We start from the raw sequence: 16,916 nt of genomic DNA, 5'->3' as shown, positions 1-16,916 counted from the left end.
AAACACCTAGATCTTTCTATGTTACTTAAATTAATTTTTAAAGGGCTCCCTAAATGTCAACCAACACTGTCATAAAATACAGATTTGAAAAAGCAAACGAATAATTCCAATTCTGAAAAACAAATGAATGAATAAATGCATGAGTAAACCAATTCATTCCATGAATATTTACTAAGACGCAAAATGTCTAAGATGCTGTCTCTTTCCTTAGAAATATTTCAGTGTAATTGAGGAATAAGACGTGGGCACATAAAAATAACAATTCTCTTAAAATTGAAAAATGGGAAACATTTATTTAACAAATATTGATCAATTGTGACCTTTTGCCAGGCTTTGCACTAGGCACTGGGTATCCTATAGCTAACAAACAACATGATCACCCTTCTTGGAGTCTACAGTCCAAATGGGAATGAAATTTAAAAATTAAATGAGTAAATAGAATAATTAAAACTTACTAAGACTTCTCTAAAAGAAACTACCAGGTTCCTAAGACAGAGATTAAAGAAGAAACTGCTTTGTGATTTGAGAAGATGACACACCTGAAGGAAGAGATGAAAAGAGGTGAAAAGAAGGATGTTCTGGACAGACACGTGAAGACCTGAAGTTGGAAACAGCTTGGCTCTTGAGCAACAGATAGGAAGCCAGTGTGGGTAAATATAGCAAGGGGCCAGAGACATGAGAGGAAGCAAAAGACTCTTGGCACATTCTGTTCGCAAATTAAGATTTCTGAGTATTTGCCATATTATATCTCTTTCTTAACTTTGGAAGTGATGGGATGGAAAAATTGACCTTGGTTCTTAGGACTTAGTAATATAAATAATAGAGGATCCAATCAGTGTATTCCAAGAGATAAATTTATAAAAATTAAAGGAAGAAACATTTGTTGTTCTATGAAATTATTATATCCCATTTGTGATTTGTATATTTATGAAGTTAGAAAATGGTGGAAGCCCACCTCTCTGTGTCCCAAATAAGAAACATTATAGTTAGATGTCAACACTATCATTTAAGTGAGTCATAAAAGAATGGTAAGGCTGCACTCATAGACCATAATCATATACGAATTTTTTTTAATTAAATCATAGCAGTGTACATTAATACTATCGTGGGGTACAGTGTACTCTTTCTATATACAATTTGAAATACTTTCATATGTAGAATATAAATGTCTTAACACAATAACTTAGAAAAAGACATGAAGGCTATGTTAATCATATGTGAATCTTATTTTATCTTCCTCTCTTCAGTGAGGACAGAAGTAAGATAGGAACAGCAACACTTCCGAAATAAAGGGTATTACAAGTTGAGGTCTAAAGAACTGTATGGGTAAAGTTTTATTATTACTCAATATTAACTTGGATAAAAATAATAAAAAGAATTTTATTGAAAACTTTTTGGCTGGCTTCTTTCTCTTGGAATTCTGAATCTCTATTTTATTTCTTAATGAAAGAACCTATTAATTACGGCTTAATAAAGAAGTAGTCAGGGCCTGATTATATCCAGCTTTGAAACTAATGGTGTAGACGGTAGATTTTGATCTAAATTCAATGAAAAGCCATTGAAAAATCTTAGTTTGGTTTCATTTATGTTTTAAGGAGCTGTATGTTTTAAGAAGTAGCACAGACAATAAGGTCTATGTAGAGAAATTAGTATGTTTTGGTAGGAGGGGGCTTCAGCATGGAGATGAAACCAGGCCTTTATCTGGTAATGGGTGAAATTAGATAAGCAGAGAGAGATTAAGAGAAAGCATTCATGGCAAAAGCAATGAGATGAGAAAAGGTTTGAGATGGGCTGGAGAGAAAGTAGGGAATATGCCTGCCTCACTGAGGTCAAATTGTAATAAACTTTGTATCAGACTAGCAACATTTAGGTAATAGGAGATTCTAGAAATTTCATATGCATAACATGATGGAAATAAAGCTTCAGAAACATTAATTTAGTGGAAATGTAAAGGAAGGGACCATGAAAAAGTGGGGAAGTTAAAAAAAAAAAAAAACAAAGCAAGAAAAATCTGAGCAACAAAATAGAGCCTAAAGAAAGATACACATTTCCTTTTTGCTGCCACTTAAAACCTAAAGAAGCTTGGCAAAGATTGTGTAATTCTTTCAGTAGCAGACAGGAAGAAATAGAGACCAAGATCAGAATAATAAGGCTAGCTAAAGGACAGGTCTTAAGGTAACAAGATGAGTCAAAAATCACACCAAACAGGGCAACTTGGGCTTGGCAATGATTCAAGTTAGTATTCAATGAACCTAATTTGGGAAGTGGCTTATGGTGACTGGTGTCATGCATGTGTGTCGATATCTTTCTTCATTAGTAATGTCAGAGTCAGGTGAGTGGTTGTAAAGAGGTGGGGAGAAAGCGGAGGCACCAGGAAGAAGAGATTAGTGGACTAGGCCATTTGTTAAAATCCATGATGCAATTAAGGAATTTACCACAACTTAGTCATATCCAAGTATCCTGGGTTGTATCTTGGATGCTCTCGAGTCAAGTAGGAAAAATAAAAATTGCATATCTTAGTCATGGGAAAAGGGACACCTAAGACATTGCAAGCCTTAGTTCTGGCGGTCTCAGGGCATGGGTAAACCTGAGACTCCCTAAAGAAGGGGGTAGTATTAACATGATGCAAAACATTCAGAGTTCTGACACTTACTAGCTGGGTGACAATTTATAATCTCTCTAAATCTTACTTTCTTTTAAAATATATAAATAGTAATACCTAAATGGCATGCTTGCTCTGATAATGTTTTTTAAAGTATTTGATATAGAAAATGATTGAATAAGTGGTTTTTTTTTTTCTTTTTGTTTGTTTGTTTTTATATCAATGAAGTAACTAGCAAATACAGTCTATAGCCTATATCAATTGTTACCCGGAAGGACTATTACATAACCTGAAATACTTATTTATTTGCCCAGTGCTTTGAGATAGAGAAGTCATAAGGATAAACAGGAGTATTGTGTCTTTGCCTACTGGGCCGCAAATGGGCATACACTGATGGTAAATAATGAGGAACATCAAATGCAATGGCTCTGATTGTCTAGTGAGTCCTTAGTTAGCCAGATCTTTATGTATACCTCTGGAAAGCTGGAATCTCATGACATTTTAGAAAGGCTGTTCAGAGTACAAGAAGAAACTGCTATAAGCATCAGCTCCAGGATACAGACATTTGAAGAATGACAGAGCATCAGGTTACTTGGCAGTTGGAACAAAGGAAAAATGTTTCTCACTAATGAATGTGTACATAGAAAAGCCAATTATTTCCATAGGAGAAGGGACTTTCAAAGACTGAGATGCTACTTTTGAGTAGAACAAAGGTAATACTATGCTCAAAAGCAAAGTCATTTCTGAAAAGAAATGGTGGGTATTGATCAATTATAGTACTCTATTGATCAATTATAATACTCTATTATAGTGATATAATAGAGGTACTGAATTTAATCCTATAGGAGAGAGAAAAGTTTATTTAAAAAACTTCCTCTATATGTTGACCTAGGACCCTGCATTTCCACTATTATAACACTTTCTGTCTTAGAACATAATTGGTCATGTTTCCCCTAGGAGATCACAAGCTCCGCACCAAGAGGAAATCCATCTACCTGTTTACAGTTCTATCCCCAGGTCTAGCACAGGGCTGGGCACATTGCGCATGTTCACCAAATGTCAATTATCAAACACTGCAGTAATTCATGTGGAAGACAGGGTAAGAAGAGAGGCAGGTAGTCCATATGCAGATAGGTTAAAAAAATGGGAAATCAACTATTCCATCTATAACTGTGATGAAAAATAAAAGAGATAAAAAGATTAATTCTGAGTTGTGAGTATATATTAAACTTTAAATTATGGCAGTTACAGCTAGAAATCAGATCAAGCTCAATTTATAATGAAAGTGGTCATTGTTTGCAAGCTCATGATTTAAAGGGGTAAATACCATTGGTTGTTTTAGATATAGAGTCTAGTCTTAGAAAATTTTACAGTAAAGGACAAAGAGTCTTCCAGTATAAAATTCAAATATAATCAGGTACTATAAAAACAATATGGCTATTGACTTAGCACTGAAGAAACAAGACTCCAGGTCCAAAAGTCTCACTGGCTAACTTTGACAAACGTGACCCATGAGCAATGTAGGATGACCAGAGGTGTTGGAACTGGATGTACACATGTATTACTGTATGTTACAGCTGGGCGATTTAAGAGACCTCCAAAGCTAATGAATATCACGAGGAACCAGAAACTCCCTTGACAGCCATGTATACATGTGTAAAATAACAAAGAATCTGAATGTGTTTGTACTTCATCACTCAGCCTGAAATTCTATCTGATTCATTCAAGTCCAGAGAAATGTGCAGCTTTAGCAAAAATCAGTCCCTCCCAAAACAAAATATTAACGTTACCACTAAAGTACCCACTTTTCTAGGCATTCATTTCAGAGATCTTAATAGAACTCTGACACTGCATCTAATCATTCCATATTAAAGGGCCGGCAATAGAACTTGACATTTTTTCTGGAAAATTACACGTGCTAATATAAGATCTGAGCATTTGCCACAGGATTGTTTTGTATTAAGGCAAAACTGCTGCTTATGAAAACAAAAACATTTGCCTCCAGAAAATTTGGAACTTTTTATCTGGCTTAATTTGATATAGAAATTAAAAAACAAAAATGGTCAGGATAACATAGTGCTTTTTTTATGCTGTTATTTATCCACCAAATGAAACTAGTTTCTCTCCTTGAGTTCTTGTGTTTTCTTTGATACAGTGTATCCCACATTAAATCTAACTTTAAGACAATAAACTTTTTGAAGGAGTAATAAAACTTAGCTTGAGGGGAAAACTGTCAAAGTTTGGGTTGACTAGGGTAATTGGACAACCAGACATAGCATCTTTCTAAAAAGTCTGTGATTATATTGTGAATAGTTTTTATCTTTTGCTGAGATATAAAATATTACATATTGTCAAGAATGATTATCACTGTTATTAATTTCAGCCTCATATAACAGATTTGTTTAATGTCAGAATCATCAAGATTGTCAAGATTTGGATATTTAAAAAAACATTTTGTATATCATGGAGCCCTGCCTCGTATGTGCTGATTTGTATTCCCAAAAGATGATCACTAATACCATTAATCCAATCCAGTCCACATTTGCTCAGTGTTTTACAAGACAAAAAAACTAGCTCAAATTAAAGTCTCATATTGACACAGTCACATTTAATGACAGTAGATTAGGTGAGCATGAAAGGTGGGAGTCAGGAGCATCAGCCCTTCATGCTTCCTGACAACTAAGTCTTGGCTGACCAGAAAGAGACTAAGTTTTGTTTTGACCCTCACTAGCAGTGGTTCTCAACCTTCCTAATTGCCGCATTGTTTAAAATGGAACAAAGTGGTCGCGACCCACAGGTTGAGAACCACTGCTCACTAGGCGCTCTTCCTCTACTAAAGCTCTTGAATTTGGAAAGCTTCAGGAATTAGTCCTGGATCCTCTTCTTTTCTCTGTCTAGACTCTATTCCTGGGTAATCTTAACCTCTGACAGGACTCTATCTGGGTTTCTAACACAGACCACTCACCTAAACTCCAGATGTCACACACCCTTTTCAGAATCCATTCCTTAAAGGGTCTTATTTTAAAAAATATGGATGAGATCATGTTTCTTTTCTCATTAAATGTTTTCACTGGCTTCCATTTCTCTCACAAATGGTAAAATTCAGATTCCTTAGCGTGGTTTGAAAGGCCCTGCCTGATGCTTTCTAACTTTTCACATCTTGGCTCAGAGTCTAATTTTGGTTCACTGGAGCCACTAAAGCCTTCACACTTGTTCCTGGATTGCAGGATTGGTTTTTCCTGCAGCTATTCCTCTGGATTGTTCACCCTCAACTCTTGAGTCAAGGTGCAAAGACCATCCTTCCAGAGGCTTTCTCTGACCACCTTCCTAAAGTCTCTTTTTCTATATGCTTTTGCTCATTACCCAGTTTTTTTCCTACTCTCGTGCCTCAGTATACATGCATTACTGGTTCCAGGAACCTGCCCTTCCATGCACATACCCCGCCATGCCCAGATCCGCATACCCCTGTCCTGAAGTAGGCCTGGCAGAACCTGCATCTATGGGGTCCCTCAATACAGGCAAGTTTCACATTCTAAGACATACTGTATTTGGTTGGAAAAAATCTGCAAACGCAATTTAAACCTATGTAGTTTGAGGTCAACTGCATCTGTTTTATATTTTAAATTCTACACATGTGCTGTGTTTCCCCATACTTGCTAGTAGTGTGGTACTCTTTCTTCAACTAGCTGTCTCCAGCTTTCTCAGGGTGAAGATTACTGTAGCAATGGAAAGGAAAGAGAGTGATCTATTCTATGCATCGACAACTATGAAATGTGACATTTTTTTTATTTATACGAGCATTTTAAAAAGAAAAGGGGTAGGGTTAGTTTTTAGGAGAAAAATGCTTTCTTCCTAGAGTCCCAAAGAAGGTTCAGTTTATCTATAGGTGACATGCTAAAAGAAAAGAGATTGTAAAGTATTGCTGGTTGTAGATGAATTGATGAATGGAGCATGCTAGGGTGAGGTAGAAGTGAGGAGCTTTAATTAATCTAACCATTCTCCACAGGGTGAGCTAAAGGCAGGGAGGGCCTACAGCCCATCTCTATAGAGGCTCAGAATCAGACTTTCTATCAGTGATTCTGTTTCTCTGTACCAGCTCGGAGACTTTAGTTAGATGTCCTAGTTGTCTTATCTATCAAATTGAATATTTCTTAACTCAAAGAACTCAAAGAACCCTGAGGATTAAAGTAGTTAATATATAAACAGCATTTACAACAGGCTTTAACAGGAAAGGCTCAGTATTTGCTTATTTTATTTTATTTATTTTTTGGTCAATTTTATTTTATTACTGTCTATCTGACAATCTCTCATTGTTTAAAACTGTGGTTGGAACACCTTACCTCTCTGAAGACTTTTTTTAAGGTTATCCCTTTTCTAATCCCTCTCCCCAAAGTATATGCACCTTTGCAGGCAGGGTGGGTGGGGTGGGGAGATTGGTTTTTTGTTTTCAGAGACAAAGTCTCCTTACGTTGCTCAGGCTGGACCTGAGCTAGGCTCAAGCTGCCCAACTAGTTGGAGCTGTAGATGAGAGCCACCATGTCCAATCTCGTATTTATTGAATTACTCAGTGTGGTGAAGAAATTTATTATCAATCCAAAATTAGTAAACTATGTAAGGATGGGTGAAATTTTGCTGAATTACTTCCATCTCTTTTTAAAGGAACAAAGGTTTCTACGATGGCAGTTTCTACACTTGATCTTAGCCAAAAGGCGGAGAAGCGATGATGATGGCAGTTTCTACAGCAATATATTTAAATCAATTGTAGACTGTAGAATTTCAAATTCTAGATACAGTTTATTTTCTCAAAGTACACTTAATTTTGAAAAGAGCTTGAGAGGAGAATTTGCATGCCATTCTCAAATGCCAAACTAAAAGCTCCTTTGAGTGATTTATTAGTGGGACCGGCCGCATATACTCTTTTTACACTCTGCATCTAATGTTAATGTCCTCATCTTATACTTACGGCCTCATTACTGTAACAACACAAATTGATATTCCAATTATTCTCAATTGCATGTTGTCATGCCTTTTCCCCTCTGAGAGACTGCTTTACTTAAAAGTACATCACATTCACTTGTGCAATTTCTACAAATCACAATAATTAAGTGCACATGGAAAGATGATTTAGCATTTTAAGTAATCTTGTCTATGCTTAGAGAATATATTAGCACAACTGGAGTAAAAACAATTAAATACACTGTAAGTCAAAGAAATAATAAATTTTAAACCTGTGCCCTAAAAGGTAATGTATACTTTTCATCTTATATAATTGCTACTAGGTACTTATTGTATATAGGCTTTTAAAAATGTATGTTGAATCAATAACTACAGTGTCTGGAATCCTTTATAATTTGTATTTAACAAATTTCCATTGATATATATGTATCAGAAGATGACTCTGGGAATGAAGTTCCTAATTATCAATAAGAATGATTGAGCTATAACTTAAGTCCTCAAACAATAGTTCTATTTTCATCTTGGTCCTAGGAGTTAGCATTACACATATTAGTAATCTCAATAATAAGCAAAAAAATTATCTTTTGCCTTTCTTTATGAAAACTTCTTTCTCTTATCCACCTTGATATTACAGTTGGAAATGGATATATTGTACATAAACATTCAGTTCCTTTCCAAGTGACTTTCTTGCAACTCCAAGTGTCTTGAACATATCTTCAAATCTAATCCCTTTTCTTGGAATGTCCTCCCTCTACCTGCCACATATATTTTCCTTTCTTCCTCAAAGTGCCCCCAAATCTCACCTCCCCAAAACTTCTCAAGCTAAATGTAAAGAAAAGTATAATGCCTTTTGATCTATATCGCACTAGGTGGGAAATTTTAATATGAAAATATTGTCTTTTTAGACCTAGCTCTCTCCTCCCTCACCCTAAGACCTCACTCCTACTACAGAGCTCTGCCCTTAGTAGCCCTTAGTCTTTACTTTATCATCTCAAATTTCATTCCCTCAGGGTTTTCTGGTGATGATTAAATCATATGAGAAATAAATTTGACCTAATGTAATGTATGGAAGTAGAACCACATATGGTCATGAGATGGGATGGTATAAAACATAATTGGAGATTGTATGAGCTCAAACAGGGCAGAGATCATCACTGGGCATGGTAACTGGAACCAAAGATCAGATTCTACCACAGTTAGAAAAGGGCTTTGTTTCTGCTTGTTTAAAGCTTATTTTAAGTTTCAGTACTTTATTTATTTATTGTATCCCTGTTGTTAAGTGAAGGTTTTGGTATTTTAGAGAAGACAAATGTAATGACTAGTGAAAACCTTCTTCAAGAATGCGGTGTTTAAAAAATCTCAGGGAATGAATAGATGTTATTGGAACTAACGTGTAATGAATTATAGTTAAGTAAATAGCTATTGTAATACATCCCTTCTGATTAGATATTACTTTCCTTGAGCATGTTCTGATGCACCAACTTAAAGGCCAAGTGACTTCATTCTTCCCAGAATGACAATTTCCCAGCATAACACACCCTGGAATGTATTATTGTGGTTTCAAATGGACTCTATAGTGACAAATTTGTCATAATTAAGATGTTTTACAGAAAATAAATATTAAGTGAAAGTTATTCCTAATTATAAATGGTGACAGGTATGGAGACAAATACATGTTTATAATATATACTTTATAATATATATATTTTTTTATATTTATGTCATATTCATATAAATATGCACATAATTCAAACTTTATATATTATAAATAATTATATACACATACATAATTTTAAACCAAATTTTAATTTTTCCTGATTCAGCTCACACTGTTTTCTTTATGCAATTTATTTACTTGGTATACTACTTCTTAAATATAAAACTTGTCAGGAGGCTGATATGCCAATAATAAAGCACATGACGTTTTTATAAACTTAAACAACAAATAAACTAACATGTATGTTAGCAAGGATAGGGATTAACATGCAAGTTCTCATGCTGCTGGTGAAGATGTATATTATTACATTATTTTCCTGAAGGTTGACTTGGTCTTTATAGTGAATGCCTTAAAATTGCGTACATATTTCTATCTAAAAAAATCCACTTCTAGAGTTTCATCCTAAGGGAATAATTAGATGAAAGTATAAAGTTGCATACACAGGGATGTTCACTGTAGCATTGTTTATCACATTAAAATAATAGTGATTGTCTAAAAGTACAAAAAGAAGACTTTAGTTATATATATTATGGTATATAGCTACAACGAACAATTTATGCTTTAAAATGATTATGCAGATTACATATGCTAACATGGGAAGTGTTTACAACACGGTCAGTGAAAAACGTCTGACTAAAAATATTATGTATAGCACCACTCATTTATAGTTTTAAAATATGCATTTATACATGTATTCAGCTGACCTTTGAACACCACCAGAGTTAGGGGAGCCAAGCCCCCTTGAAGTTGAAAATCTACTTACAATTTTTGATTCTCCTGAAATTAAACTACTAAAAACCTTTGTTGACTGAAAGCCTTACTGACAACTTAAATAGCAGAGTAACACATATTTGGCATTATTTTTACAAGGAAGTAAGTTAGAAGAAATGTTATTAAAAAAGTCATAAGAGAAAATATATTTACTTTTCATTATTGAGTGTGAATCATCACAAAGGTCTTCATCTTCATCATCTTCTCAGTGTGTAGGCTGAAGAGGAGGACAAGGAGAAGTTGGTCTTACTATCTCAGATATGGCAGAGACAGAAGAGGTGGAGACGAGAAGAGGAGGAAGGAGAAGTAGGCACTTGAAGTAACTTATTGAAAAAAATCTGCATAAATGCACATTCCCCGTTCAAACCTGTGTTGTTCAAGGGGCATCTGTATATACCTCTGTGTACATGTGTGTACGCCCTTCTTCATGCTTTAGAATGTGTACATTTATAGCACTGTTCAGTTGAATTTTCTATGATGAAAAAACCCGACACAGTGCTCTCTAGTCCCTTTTGTGGCTGTTGAGCACTTAAAGAATAGTTTATACAACTAAAGAAATGAATTTTTAGATTTATTTAATTTTAATTTAAATACTACATAAGGCTATTGGCTACTGAATTTGACAGCAGAACTCAAGAAAGGTATACAGTGTGACTTTTGAACACTGGTTGTGATGTACTATTGTTTATTTTCCTCTTTTTGTTTATCTAATTTCTTTTTTTTGTATTTTTTGAGAGAGTCACTCTGTCATCCTGGGTAGAGTAACCTGGCATCACAGCTCACAGTAACCTCAAACTCTTGGGCTTAAGTGATCCTCTTCCCTCAACCTCAGAAGTAGCTAAAGAAAGAAAATCATAAGTATAGTCTAGTGAGGGAGAAGAGAGAGGAGTAGGAGGCCAGAGGAGAGGAGGGAGGGTGATTGGCGGGATCTCATCTAAAGTACAGTGTGAGGGTTTTCAGCAAGCCCTCAGGGAAAAGGGCTAAACTACAACTTGAACTTTATCTGAGAAATGAAAACAATGTAACCTAAACATTTGTACCCTCATATCAATCTGAAATTAAAACAAACAAACAAACAAAAAACCATGCAGCTGGGACTATAGGTACCTGCCACAATGCTGGGCTAGTTTTTCTATTTTTAGTAGTGGTGGGGTCTCACTCTTGCTAAGGCTGGTCTCAAACTCCTGAGTGCAAGGGATCCTCCCACCACAGACTCCCCGAGTGCTAGGATTACAGGTGTAGGCCGCCCCACCTGGTCTGCTTATGTCTAAGGTTTACAAATGAATATGTACTACATATTTTATAAGAAAGGAATAAGGGTTACATTTTTAGAAGGGGAGGGAATTTAAGCAATTGTCTAAGAGTCTCAAGACCTGAATTTGAGCCCTGGTTCTGCATTTATTTAGTATATTAATTTTTACTTAAGGTTTCTAAGCCTATGTAATACTTGTAATACCTCTCATGATATTATAATTTCATTACCTTGGTACATTATTTGATGTTTGTGGCCAGTCTCTTCATTTAGGCAAAGTTAAGAGTAAAAGCATATTGATAAAATGATAAAAAAGAATAAAATAATGTCTTTCACAGCAACTTGGATAGAGCTGGAGGCCATTTTCCTAAGTGAAGTATCCTAGGACTAGAAAAAAAAATGCCACATGCACTGACTTATATTTGGGACTAAGATGAGTATAATCATCTATAAAATAAGACTTTAGAGACTCAGAAGGAGGGATGGGGGGGTCAACAATTACTTACTAGGTACAATGTATACTATTTGGATGACAGTACATTAAAAGCCTTGACCACTTCACCACTATGTAATTCACCCATGAATCAAAAAACACCACTTGTACCCCCTAAATCTATTGGAAAAAAAAATAAAGAAAAATTGTATCCTTAAAAAAAGGAGTAGGGCAGTGCCTGTGACTCAAAGGAGTAGGGCACTGGCCCCATATGCCGGAGGTGGTGGGTTCAAACCTGGCCCTGGCCAAAAACTGAAAAAAAAAAAAAAAAAAAGGAGTAAAGCATGCTTCCCTTGTCTTGGAATTTCTATGTGGAAAAGGAAAGAATTGGGAAGAAAGAAATGTAAGAATGCTGAAATCGGCTCAGCACCTATAGCTCAACCGGCTAAGGCGCCAGCCACGTACACCTAAGGTGGCGGGTTCGAATCCCCAGCCCGGACCCGCCAAACAACAATGACAGCTGCAACCAAAAAATAGCCGGGCGTTGTGGCGGGCGCCTGTGGTCCCAGCTACTTGGGAGGCGGAGGCAGGAGACTCGCTTGAGCCCAGGAGTTGGAGGTTGCTGTGAGCTGTAATGCCACGGCACTCTACCCAGGGGGACAGCTTGAGGCTCTGTCTCAAAAAAAAAAAAAAAAAGAATGCTGAAATCAGCTTATGATTATAATGTTCATGAAATAGGAAACGAAAACCAAAAGCTTGGATAGAGTGAAAGAGTGGCCACATTTACCAAAAGCAAATGAAATTACTTGAGGCAGAATTAATAATGTGAATGAAACCTTTGGTATGTGTCTTATAGCTAACCATTAAACATTTTAATAAGACATAATAAAAACAAAAACATTTGTCTAAGAATATCTCACTGATTAGATAGATGAGTTATCCAAAACATTAATAGAAGTGATGCACTCTCCTTTAATTAAATTTTACTAATTAAATTTTAAAATCCTCATGACTATGCAATAAAAATATGGCATTTTGTATGCCTAGTATATAATAACATGGTAATTAAAAAGCAGTTCTCTGTTTTAAAAGATTGTTAAAGGATCTTCTTAAGATAATATTTTTGAATATTATCAAAAAATTTTGAAATTTTTGAAAGAACCCCACTCAAAGAGTTCTTAATTTCAGTGAAAAGGATCACTGCTTCCTGAGGTCAGCAGAAACACCCTCACAGCAATACTTAAAAAAAAAAAAATTAAAAATATTGACTTGAAGGTCAGATGAACACAAAATTATTAATTTTATATTTAGTAGTTATATCAGACATAAAGTATAATGGCACTTGGAAGCCAAGATTTAAACAAACTCAACAAGCATTGTCTTTAATTTTCTGGGTTTTATTTTCCTTTAAAATGTCTATAGGGAATAATGTTTTTAAAGACTGTTGAATGTGTCTCAGAATATCCCTGTTGGATTCAAATAAGAAGTTAAAAGAAATGAGCCATAGTTATACAGAAAAAGGAAGTAAGTAGGAAGATGTTTATTAAGTATATTAAGAGAAAGAAAATAAAAAGTATATCTCAACTATCCTAATGATTGTTTTGAAGAGTTAGTGCTTTACTTTTAATCTATCTTAGAAAAACTTATTTGTGATCTGATTTTTCTCTGTGGCTATGAGTGGATAAAAGACTAAAAGGTTGCACCAAAATATATGAAAAAACAGATACTTTTCTAAATTGAAAAGTTTCCAATTTGTAAATTTCAATTCTTTCCTCTTAGGTTTCTTAAGAAATTAGCTGAAGTCATCATAAGCCACTAACAATTATTTTCAAGACCTGGGAGACCAGCCAGATGACAATGGACTAGGCTGTAAGTGCTTATAACCACAAGGAAGAAAAGAACAACATTAGAAGCTATAGATTCATAACATTGAATATATAATTCAGAAAATATCAATATACATTTCAAAGAAATAGGTTTATAGTCACTTAGACCATGGATAAACAAAAATTAAAAACAATTTAACTTTTTTCTTTGAATATTATTAAAATGAACATAAGGATTATTTTGAAGTTTTTGCATTTGAGCATGAGATACCAAATACAATTGTGTTTTGGAGTTTATAAACTATTTTTCATGCCATGTTTACAGTTTTACCATAAAACTGAGTTAAGATGAAGATCATAAAAATTAATAAATTTTACTAAGATAAGTGACATTAGTGGGGATTAAAACTACATTTCCTGATTTTAAGGTTAGTCTTCTGGTCTTCATTACTACTCTGAGGCAGAATCACACCCACTACATACCATGTTTCCCTGAAAATAAGACCTACCCTAAAAATAAGCCCTAGCAGGATTTCTATGCATTTGTTAAATATAAGCCCTACCCTGATAATAAGACCTAGTGATGGGCATGCTAAATAATGCAGCGTATCTGCATAGCTACGCCATGTGCGGAGACATCCCCTGAAAATAAGCCCTAGTGTGTCTTCTTGAGAAAAAATAAATATAAGATAGTGTCTTATTTTCAGGGAAACATGGTAGCTGTTTATTGAGCCAGGTACTGTACGCAATCCTGGAGTTAGGGGACTGAAGGCCTGATGAATCTTTTCCTCACTTCCCCCCAACCCCAATCCCACAGTATAGGCAGTGTAGCTACTTTCTGGTACCCAGTTATCCTTGCTTTAAGGTACATGCTCCCTCACATGCCACTCTGTCTGGAATATAGCAGATCATTGCCATAAACTTAAAATATAAACTGTAGTCTAGACCTGCTAGACTACAGGTCTATTATATGCTTTCACAACATATATTATTAAGCCCATATGTAAGCATTATTATAAACTGCTGTTCTGGAATGTCAGGAAGCTATTGTCCTGGGCCAGCGAATCATTAGAGCCTCATGAATACTTAGTTTTAAAGCAAAAATTTGTAATGAGAAGGAGATATTTGGTATGTCCCTTGCAATTTGTTGGTCCTTCTTTCCTAAGAATTCTTACACTAAAAGGAACAAATCAACGACATTAGGAAAATGAAAACCTAGTCTGTAATTGGTCAGTAAAGTTTTCTGTGGTTGTGTAACACTATTGCAGACAATAAGTTTGGGATTCTCAGAGTCAAAATAAAGGTAAGGTAAAGCTGCATTTACTTTTATATTGGTATTTGTGTGTGTGTGTGTGTGTGTGTAACAAGTCATATCCTTGCTTTACATGGAGTCCACAGAAATGTTTTTATTTCCTCTGCAACATGTAGCTTTTAAAGGCCATGATCTTCAAGATTTCCACATAGCTGAAGCCTTCTTATGTGTATGCTGGACATGAGAACGTGAAAGGACCAACTGTCTCCTTATTCCCTAGGAACAAGGGTAGGTCATAAAGCAGGCACACTTACCCCTTTCCCTATTTATGTGGAAGAAATTTCAGAAAAGCCATTTTTAACCTTTAAAATAACAACAGTCATGATGGTGCTGAGGAACATAGGATGTAGTCAGGCTTCTCTCTAAGGTAAGGTTAAAATCTGGTGAATCTAAGTTGTGATGATAACTCTTCTTTATAATTCTCAGAGAGTATACATCCATTTTCTTTTGTTTATCCAAAGAAACCCCAAAGTAACTTAATTACGCCTCTTTTTATCTGGGCATGGTGGCTCACACCTGTAATCCCAGCACTGTGGGAGGCCAAGGAGGGAGAATTGCTTGAGCTCAGGAGTTTGAAAATTGCCTGAGTGAGAGTGAGAACCTGAGTCCTAAAAAAAAATGGAAAAACCCTGCTGGGCACTGCGGTGAGTGCCTGTAATCCCAGCAGCTTCCAGCTTCCAGAGGCTGAGGCAGCGGGATGCCCACAGCCAGAGCCTGAGGTTGCAGTAAGCCATGATGCCATCGCATCTGCTCAGGGCATAGGGTGGGCTCTGTCTCAAAAAAAAAAAAGTTATAATTTTCATGTTAATAACATGTATAATACCACCAATAATACTCTTATAGAAAAAGAAGCATCCAAAAAGTGTAAAATTCATGTTCAAATTAATAATTGCATTAGCTTTTAATGTTTGAATTTCTCTTAAGCATTTATTATGAGCATGGCAGTAAGCTATGTGCTCTATCTGCATTATTTTGGTTACCCCTCACATATATATTTTTTTCTTTTTTAGAGACAGAGTCTCTCTCCGTCACATAAGCTGGAATGTAGTGGTGCAATCATAGCTCACTGTAACATGAAATTCCTGGGCTCACACCATCTTCCTGCCTCAGCCGCCCAAGTAGGTAGGACTACAGATGTACTCCTAGAGAAAAAGAGGTCTTGCAATGTTGTCCAGGCTGATTTCCAACTCTCAGCCTCATTTCTCCTGCCTTGGTCTCCCAAAGTCCTGGGATTATAGATTTGAGCCATCTTGCCTGGCCATTTATCTTATAGTGATAATTCTATGAGTTAAGAAAAAAAGATCATTATATCTATGCTATACATTAACTCTACATATCAGCATTTTCCAGTATGTTCCATAGATTATTAGTTTTAAAATGTCCAGTGAAAAAGAGGGCCCTGTTGTGAAAATTTATATCTCTTCTTAGAGATTTAAATATGTTTTATAAAGGATATGGGGACTCAGCATTTCAGCAGGCTGAATAAGAAAACAACTATGATCTTCTCAATAAATACAGGGAAATAATTTGGCAAAATTCAACATCCATTCATGATAAAATATCTCAAAAAAATTAAGAATAGTCAGTAATTCCCTCATGGTAAAATGGTAAAAGATTGACGCTTTCCTCCTAATATTGAGAACAAGGCAAAGATGTTCTCTTTACCATCTCTGTTCCACAGAACAGATCATTCTGTTCTAGTCTTCACAGCTTCTATTCAACACTGTTCTGGAGAGGCTAGCCAGTGAAATAAAGCAAAAACAAACAAACAAACAAAAACAGTTGACTCAGATTAGAAAGAAAGAAGTGAAATTTGCTTTCTTTGTAGATGATATGATCATCAATATAGTAAATCCTACAGAGTTTACAATATAAAAACAAAACTCCCCCAAACCCAACCTACTAGAACTACTAAGCTGAATTTACTAAGTTTGGAGAATAGAGTATCTATCAATTATATAAAAAGCAGTGGTGCATATTTCTGATTACTAACAACAAACAATTGGAAGTTGAAATTTAGAAGAAACCATTTAAAATGGCATAAAAA

The 16,916-nt window shown here is 35.3% G+C and overlaps 1 pseudogene; it reads right to left on the bottom strand.

The window, feature by feature from the left end:
* Nucleotides 1-7,152: 7,152 nt before the first annotated feature.
* Nucleotides 7,153-7,324, bottom strand: LOC111728094 (annotated as a pseudogene).
* Nucleotides 7,325-16,916: the final 9,592 nt, after the last annotated feature.

This window comes from Otolemur garnettii, unplaced genomic scaffold (assembly GCF_000181295.1).
Source record: "Otolemur garnettii isolate 467f Iridium unplaced genomic scaffold, OtoGar3 scaffold00004, whole genome shotgun sequence".
Taxonomy (NCBI): Eukaryota; Metazoa; Chordata; class Mammalia; order Primates; family Galagidae; genus Otolemur; species Otolemur garnettii.
This window is presented reverse-complemented; position numbering and strand designations above follow the sequence as displayed.